Source organism: Eulemur rufifrons, chromosome 16, assembly GCF_041146395.1.
Source record: "Eulemur rufifrons isolate Redbay chromosome 16, OSU_ERuf_1, whole genome shotgun sequence".
Classification (NCBI taxonomy): Eukaryota; Metazoa; Chordata; class Mammalia; order Primates; family Lemuridae; genus Eulemur; species Eulemur rufifrons.
In genome coordinates, this window is record NC_090998.1 from 23682142 (window position 1) to 23689336 (window position 7195).

The following is a 7195-nucleotide window of genomic DNA, read 5'->3' on the forward strand; positions in this document are numbered from 1 at the left end:
TATATTTTTGTAGCAGTATTTATAGAGTAGGCTGAACTGCTGTTAAGACAGAGAGCCCAAAAATTCAGTGGCTCAAAAAACAACGAAGTTTATTCATCTCCCTGGTAACATCTAACATCCCAGATGAGTGTTCCAGCGAGGTGGGCAGCTCTGCTCCTGTCAGTTACCGGAGACCCAGGCTGGCAGCGGCTCTGCTATCAACAGTTGGTGTCCAGGGTTGTTCTGGTCGTGGCCATTGCATCCTGCTGAATGGGGGAAAGACAGGGAATCCTTGGCCAGGGTTTGTCTCTTATGCAGATGAGGCAGAAGTTCCTCAAATCACCCAGGCTCCTATTCTATCGGCAAATGTCCAGTCACACGGCCACATCTCGCTACCAAGGAGACTGGAACCTATAGTCTCTCCACGTGGCCAGGAAGAAGGGAAGAACAGAAATAGCAGAAAACTGCAGCCTCCGTATACCTTTTGATTGTAAAAAATTATATAATCAGCAACATGCATTGCAAGGTCTCTAGAATGTTACACGAACAAAATAAAATGTAAGAAACAAACAGGTTAATTTTTTTTCTATTACGAACACATTCGACAAGATAAAAAAACAAGGCAGGCCTCTCTGATTTTATGTCATCACATCAAAAAGATTTTTGTTACCAAACACACAGAGGAAATAACCAACTTAAAATAAATCATGTTCTAAAAGCTGGAAATTCATTTTCTCATTGAAACAATGTTCAAGAAATGGCTAGGTTCCAAAATTATTTCAAAAGAGCCTATTTACCTTATGTGGTACAGCTGCAATGAAAAGCAGTGGAAGACAATGCTGTTCTATAGTACTCAAAATAGAAATGCTGTTAAGTAGAAATAATTTATATATATATATGTGTCTATATATATATATATATTTTTTCTTTTTGAGACAGTCTCATTCTGTTGCCTGGGCTAGAGTGCCATGGCGTCAGCCTAGCTCACAGCAACCTCAAACTCCTGGGCTCAAGCGATCCTCCTGCCTCAGCCTCCTGAGTAGCTGGGACTACAGGCATGCGCCACCATGCCCGGCTATTTTTTCTATATATTTTTAGTTGTCCAGCTAATTTCCTTCTATTTTTAGTAGAGACAGGGTCTCGCTCTTGCTCAGGCTGGTCTCAAACTCCTGAGCTCAAACGATCCACCCGCCTCGGCCTCCCAGAGTGCTAGGATTACGGGCGTGAGCCACCACGCTTGGCCTGCAAGTATATTTTTAATAAGGAAATTCAGTGTAAATAGAGGAAGGCATGGTGGGGGCGGGGCATGGGGAATGAACGCTTCCATGGACCGTGAACCTCCAAAAGCACGTGGCAGTGCTTCTTGATTTGGACACACAGCAACCAAAATGTGACTTTGCTTTTTCCTCCTTGGAGGTTTATCAAAAGCTAACGTGTATGCTTATCAGCCATGTGTTCCAGGTAGATTCGGGAAACAAAATGGGAGGGAGAAAATAGCGACCAGAAGCATAGGAGGAGAGGGTTCTGTAAGAAAACAGGAAACAGTTGGCAGCAGAAGGAAGGGGTTAAAGCCTCACAAGTGCAGGTCTCTACATCCACAGGTGCATGAGAGAAAGACGGGTAGAGGGAGGACAGAGTTGAGGGTGTGTTACAGGGACACAGACTGTCACGTGCTTGATCTATTAGTGGGAAGGAGGAGAGCAACTTGGAACTGTGCTTTCCCTGGCCGGGCCACCAGGAATTTGATTCCTGCCTGCAACAGGAAGGTCTCCGGTTGGGGAGTCCACGTGTAGAGAAAGAATGTTCATGAGCTGAAAGGAATTCAGGGAGAGGCTGACCTCCATCTCGTTTTTCTTTAATTGGCACAAGGAAAGTTCATGGTTTAAAATTAAGGAAAGGAAAACATCTTAAAATGCAAACTAGAAAAAATCTTCATGGCAGAAGATGCTTAAACTAGTCTAGAGGAAACACCACCATACTGCCTCTGCACAGGGCCCCAAGGAATGCGGCCAGCCTCTTGGCGTCTTTCAAATACACACTGGTTTTCTTCTTTCTAGCTGTTCTATTTCAGTTCAACTTAATAGTTCCCCTCCTGCTTACAACATGACTTCTGAAGATGCTTGATCTTGAGTAAAAAGGCAATTTTGAGCAGCTTGATTCCGGGGTGAGTCCTGTGACTTAAATACAGGGGCGGGCTGTTCTCTGGGAGCCTGACTGACTGCTCACAGCTCAAGGATTGCAGAACTCACCAAGGGATGCTGGCTTCTCCCACCTGACAACTGCATGTACTGTAATCAGGGAGACATGACATTTGGGCTCCTCTAAAAGGGCCTCAAATTGCTTTTAAAGCAGTACTTGGTTGAACAGTGGCACGAGCAACAGTAAACCATCGCCCTGGGTTTTGAGGGCCCAGACTTTAAAGCCTGAAGAATGGAACAAAGATTTCTTTAACTTCTGAAAATGACAGCCCCCTTTGAAAATAAACATAACTTCTCACATTTGCTGCAAACTATTTAATCAAATGCTCTTTGTGGTTTCAGAGAATATCAAGACAACCCCAAACACGCCAGCATGATTTCTCTCACCAATTTCTTGCATTCCAGCTTATTGCAACATTAATTATTTTGTAGAGATAAAAGCTGATGAGACAAGGGATAGAAGTGGTATGAAGTTTAATAAATACAAATACCAGTACAGAAGGTTTTTTTGAAAAATTGTTTGTATTGTGCCTCTGACCTAATTAATTAGCTGCATTATCTTGAGCAGGTCACTAGACATCTGCAGATTTAATTCCTCAACTGGAAAATGAAAGGATTGGCTGACATGAGCTCTAAGACCCCTTCCAGCTCAACAAGCTCTCATTCTAGTTTTTCCAGCTTACATTGTGCCATGACAAGGACCTTTATTGGCAGCCTTTGATGACTCGGGATGGAGCATCTCGCTTCATGCCTAGGCAATCCTGCCCTCAACAGGGATCTCACAGCTGCTCTGGTCCCCGTTAGAGGTTGCCGAGATGGGGGGGAGGTCCAGTGAGATTCTGTACCCAGCTCTAAAGGGTTTTTGAAAAGCTGCCATGTGACTCTTAAGAAGGTTTTCTTGTACAATCTGGATACCCTAAGCCAACTTTACAAAGTGACAAACAGGCATTCACAGTCAACACCAAGAAATCCTTCAGATGTTACTGCCCTGCCACATAGAACTCTCTCATTCAGAACAATAAAGCCAAGTCTGGGCTCAGATTCTGAATAAAACACTGTTTTTGTGGTTTTTTTTTTTTTTTTTTATACAATGACACATCGTACTTGATCTTAGCCAAAAGGCCAAGAAGCGATGACAATGACACATCAGAGGCCTGGTTTACCAGTATTTTCATGTGCAGTAATAACATCTCAGTAACGATATTTATCAGCAGAATGGGCAAAAAATAAAAACAAAACAAACAAGTACATGAATGAAATATTTCTGTCTGATATTCGCCTGCCTGGAGACTAACAGCCACCTCTGGTGTTGGTAGTTACCTCTGAATCATCGCCAGGGCATCATCTCACCCTGTCCCCCAGACTGGAGTGCAGTGGATTGATCATAGCTCACTGCAGCTTTGAATTCCTGAGCTCAAGGGGTCCTCCTGCCTCAGCCTCCTGAGTACCTGGGACTACAGGTACATGCCACCATGCCTGGCTTTTTTTTTTTTTTTTTAAGAGACAGAGTCTTGCTGTGTTGCCCAGGCTGGTCTCGAACTCCTGGCCTCATGGGATCCTCCTGCCTCTGTCTCCCGAGGTGCTAGGCCTACAGGCGTGAGCCACTGCACCTGGCCCGAGGTCTTCTCTTTTCCCGCTCCTGAGAGGCTGGGTTTCTGGTCTCATACACCAACTCCTTGTCCCACCACAAGACACCATACAAGGGAAAGTACCTCACTAAAAGAACAGGCCTCCAACCCGAAACTTCTGGTTTTCAGTAGACAGACTAAGGACAATAGCTAACATGAACTGGGGCCTCTCTATGTCAGAGGCAGTTAATCCTTCAACTACCTTATTTGGTAAATCCTCATTGTCATCATCCCTTTTTACACGTGCAGACACTGGGACCCAAACAGATTAAATAAATTGCCCAAAGTCAGCAGCAGCATCACCAATACAGACAGATGCTGGTGCCACACACTCACAGTTTGCCTGGAGCCATCTAGTGTGCTCTGCTCTCTTGCCTTCCAGGGTAGGGTTAGGGTAGCCAGGAGGATGAAGAAGGGATTAAAAAAAAAGTGACAAATAGCATCTTCTAATGGTCATATTTTTCATTCCCGAATATTCTGTCCTTTTGACAATTATCTTGCTCAGGCTCAGGCCTCTGAAGAAAGCTCTCAAAAGTGCATTAATTTGCTTTTCATTTATCTAACAAAAAGACTCACTCAAGCACTGTCATGCCTAGTGAGTCCTGAACTGATATTGGAGAGCAGGTTTGAAAGAAAAGAACAAGATGTTGTCTATGCTCTAGAAGGTTATAATCCAGTACTTTCAGCCTTTCAAACCTCTTCCAAACCCATCTTACCTCTCCTTTTCTGCCCATATAACTTTCTACCTATACTAAGAAATTAGGGGATGATCTGCAGTCTATTTTCTCTCAAATTTAGAAATGTGAATTTTAACCATTCATGTTAATTATATACTATGTCTAAAATATATCCTAAGGATGTCCTTGAGTTTGCACAGTGAAATATTTATGTGCAAAGTAGTTCTTCTTCCAAATCACTACTTGTTCCATTTTCCAACTCCAGCCTAGTAGAAATATAGTCATTAAAACACCTGCCTTGACTGCTGCTGCCACTGGGTCTCCATTGGCTTCCTTTTCTACATGGCAATCAGCTGGGGTGTTGATTGTGAAGGTCTGAAATTTTAGCTTCCATATTTCATTCTATCTGACTTTTTTTGTTTTGTTTTGTTTTGTTTTTTTAGTTAAAACTTTTTTTTTTATGCACGTCAGAAGGGCGATGTGTGGACATTGTAACAAGGTTTGAGGGAGGCACATCTCACACATGTGCATAAAAAGCCAATGATCACACTTATGAACTACAAAAGGATCCTAAAAACTCTTTCTTACTGCCTCATTCACTCCTGCATAACATGGCCAGACAGAACGGGACCCCTTCCCTACCAAGACTCGCATAGTACAATCACTATTGCTCTTCTATTACGAAAGATGAAAAGGGAGACTGGTATGCTACTCTATCTTTGATTAATTTCTGATACTTGGATTCTAATAAATAGTGTTTTTGTTTTAACCAACACTTCCCTAGGGAATACCAAGTGCTAAAATTAAAAAAAAAACAACAACAAAAAAACAAAACCAAAAAACGTCTCTGCCCTGAGGAGAAGAAAAAGATTTGCTTTCCTTGGTTTATTCTCTGAAACTACCCAGGGCTGAATCGATTATCTACTTCCTCCTGGAATCACTGGAGTATTGTTCCATTTTTTCTTTGGTTTGATATGCTGTCATGACCCCTATTAGTATGTGGACTGCCCAGTTTTGAGAGCCAAGGGGCAACAAGTGACATGAGGCTATTTCTTCTCAGAGTATCAACACTTGGTTCATTTATTTGTTATAAAGCTTTAGTGACTAATAGAATTCACTGGATAATGACATTTTTGGAAACCAATGCTCAGAAATTGACATATAAATTGAATGTTAGGAGTGAAGTCACAGAATAAAGCATAAAATATACTATAGAATTATATTCAGTGAGCATTACGTTCTTAGTATCCATCTATCTTAAAGACTTATCTAACTTTTGTTTTCCTGAATTTTTTAGTTGTGTTTTGAGCTGCTGTATAGGTCATTATTAGAAGCTGGAACAAGCCTATTCTACCATGTTGCTTCTCTTCCAAAGGCACCAATTATTCTAATTTGTGATTCATGGATTCAGAACATTAGAGCTACACATGGCATTCAAAGTAATTCTGTAAGCAAGCCCTTGATACAAGAACAATGCACCCCCACCTGGAAATGCAGTTCTCTTGGAACACACACACAGTCTTGGGGGATGCACAGGGCACAGTGGCGAGGAAAGGGGACGCTTGGCCAGCCAGGTCTGCCTGTCAGTGCTGGGGTTCAAAGGGGAGGCACAACTGTTGTCAGATCATCCTTCCTTCTTAGAGAGGGACAGCAAGGCAAAGTGACTTGCCCAGGGTCACAAAGTTAATTTGGGAACTAGTTAGTACTCACTGCGTCATTTCCTAGGATGGTCCCTTACCTGGTAAGAGACACAACAAAGACTAGGAATGTCCTTTAAAATACATCTAGTTACCTTAGTCATAGTCATATTTTCCCAATTTGCTTGGAGATTGACTTGGCAACTTAGCATTCTGAAATAAAATAGGTTAATGTATTTTGCTAGGTGGACAGTCCAAGACGAAGCCCTGATGCTGCTGGACCTGCCCAGTCCTCACCCTCAGCACACTTTGGGTACCCGGTGAAAGGAACTTGGCTAACCCAAACTCTCAATTTTGCGATTTTGTTTTGATCTTTTCACCTTGAGCCAGTGCCAACTCTATCAGTTATTGTTGATTTTTGCCTCACTCTTTACCTCTGGAGAGGCAGAGCACAGATTTTGACTTCAAAATCTGGTTTGAATCTTAGCTCTGCCACTAATGACGAAATCTTGGGCAAATTACTTAACCTCTCTATGCCTTGGCTTCCTAATCTATTAATATAACATAGGTATAATGATAGTACCTACCTCACAGGGTGGTTGTGAGGATTAAAACAGTTAATATGTGAGCACTTAGAACAGTGCCTGGCATAGAGTATACTGGAATAGAAAATTATAATTATTTGCTTTGATGAAACGAAAAGTATCTTCTCACTTAAGAGCCCTCAGATAATAATATAATTATAACAATTATGATGATGATATTATTATTATAACAGCAATACTTACGTACCAAGCACTGTGTTTCACACTCATTATTCTAGTTGATCTTCACAATGATTCTCCATGTGCTACTAATGTTATCCTCCCCTTCCCTCCACCCCCCTATTTTTTTGCAGATAAGAAAATTAATGCCAGAGAACTTAAACAACTTGCCCATGGGCACCAAAGTAATAAGAAGCAGAGCCAGGATTTGAACCAATCTCTGTCTTGGTATCTTTCCAATCTCTCTCACAAAAGGGCCTTAGAGTTCTTTTAAAGTTCTTTTTAAAAATTAGTCGGCTCACCTCCCATATA

General features: G+C 41.9%; 1 non-coding gene across 1 annotated transcript; it reads right to left on the reverse strand.

Annotated features, from left to right (window-relative positions):
* Positions 1–4947: 4947 nt before the first annotated feature.
* LOC138397802 (small nucleolar RNA U13) lies at positions 4948–5051 on the reverse strand. The gene has a single exon (XR_011235906.1). It is a non-coding gene; the product is annotated as a small nucleolar RNA U13 (small nucleolar RNA).
* Between the last annotated feature and the right edge of the window lie 2144 nt (positions 5052–7195).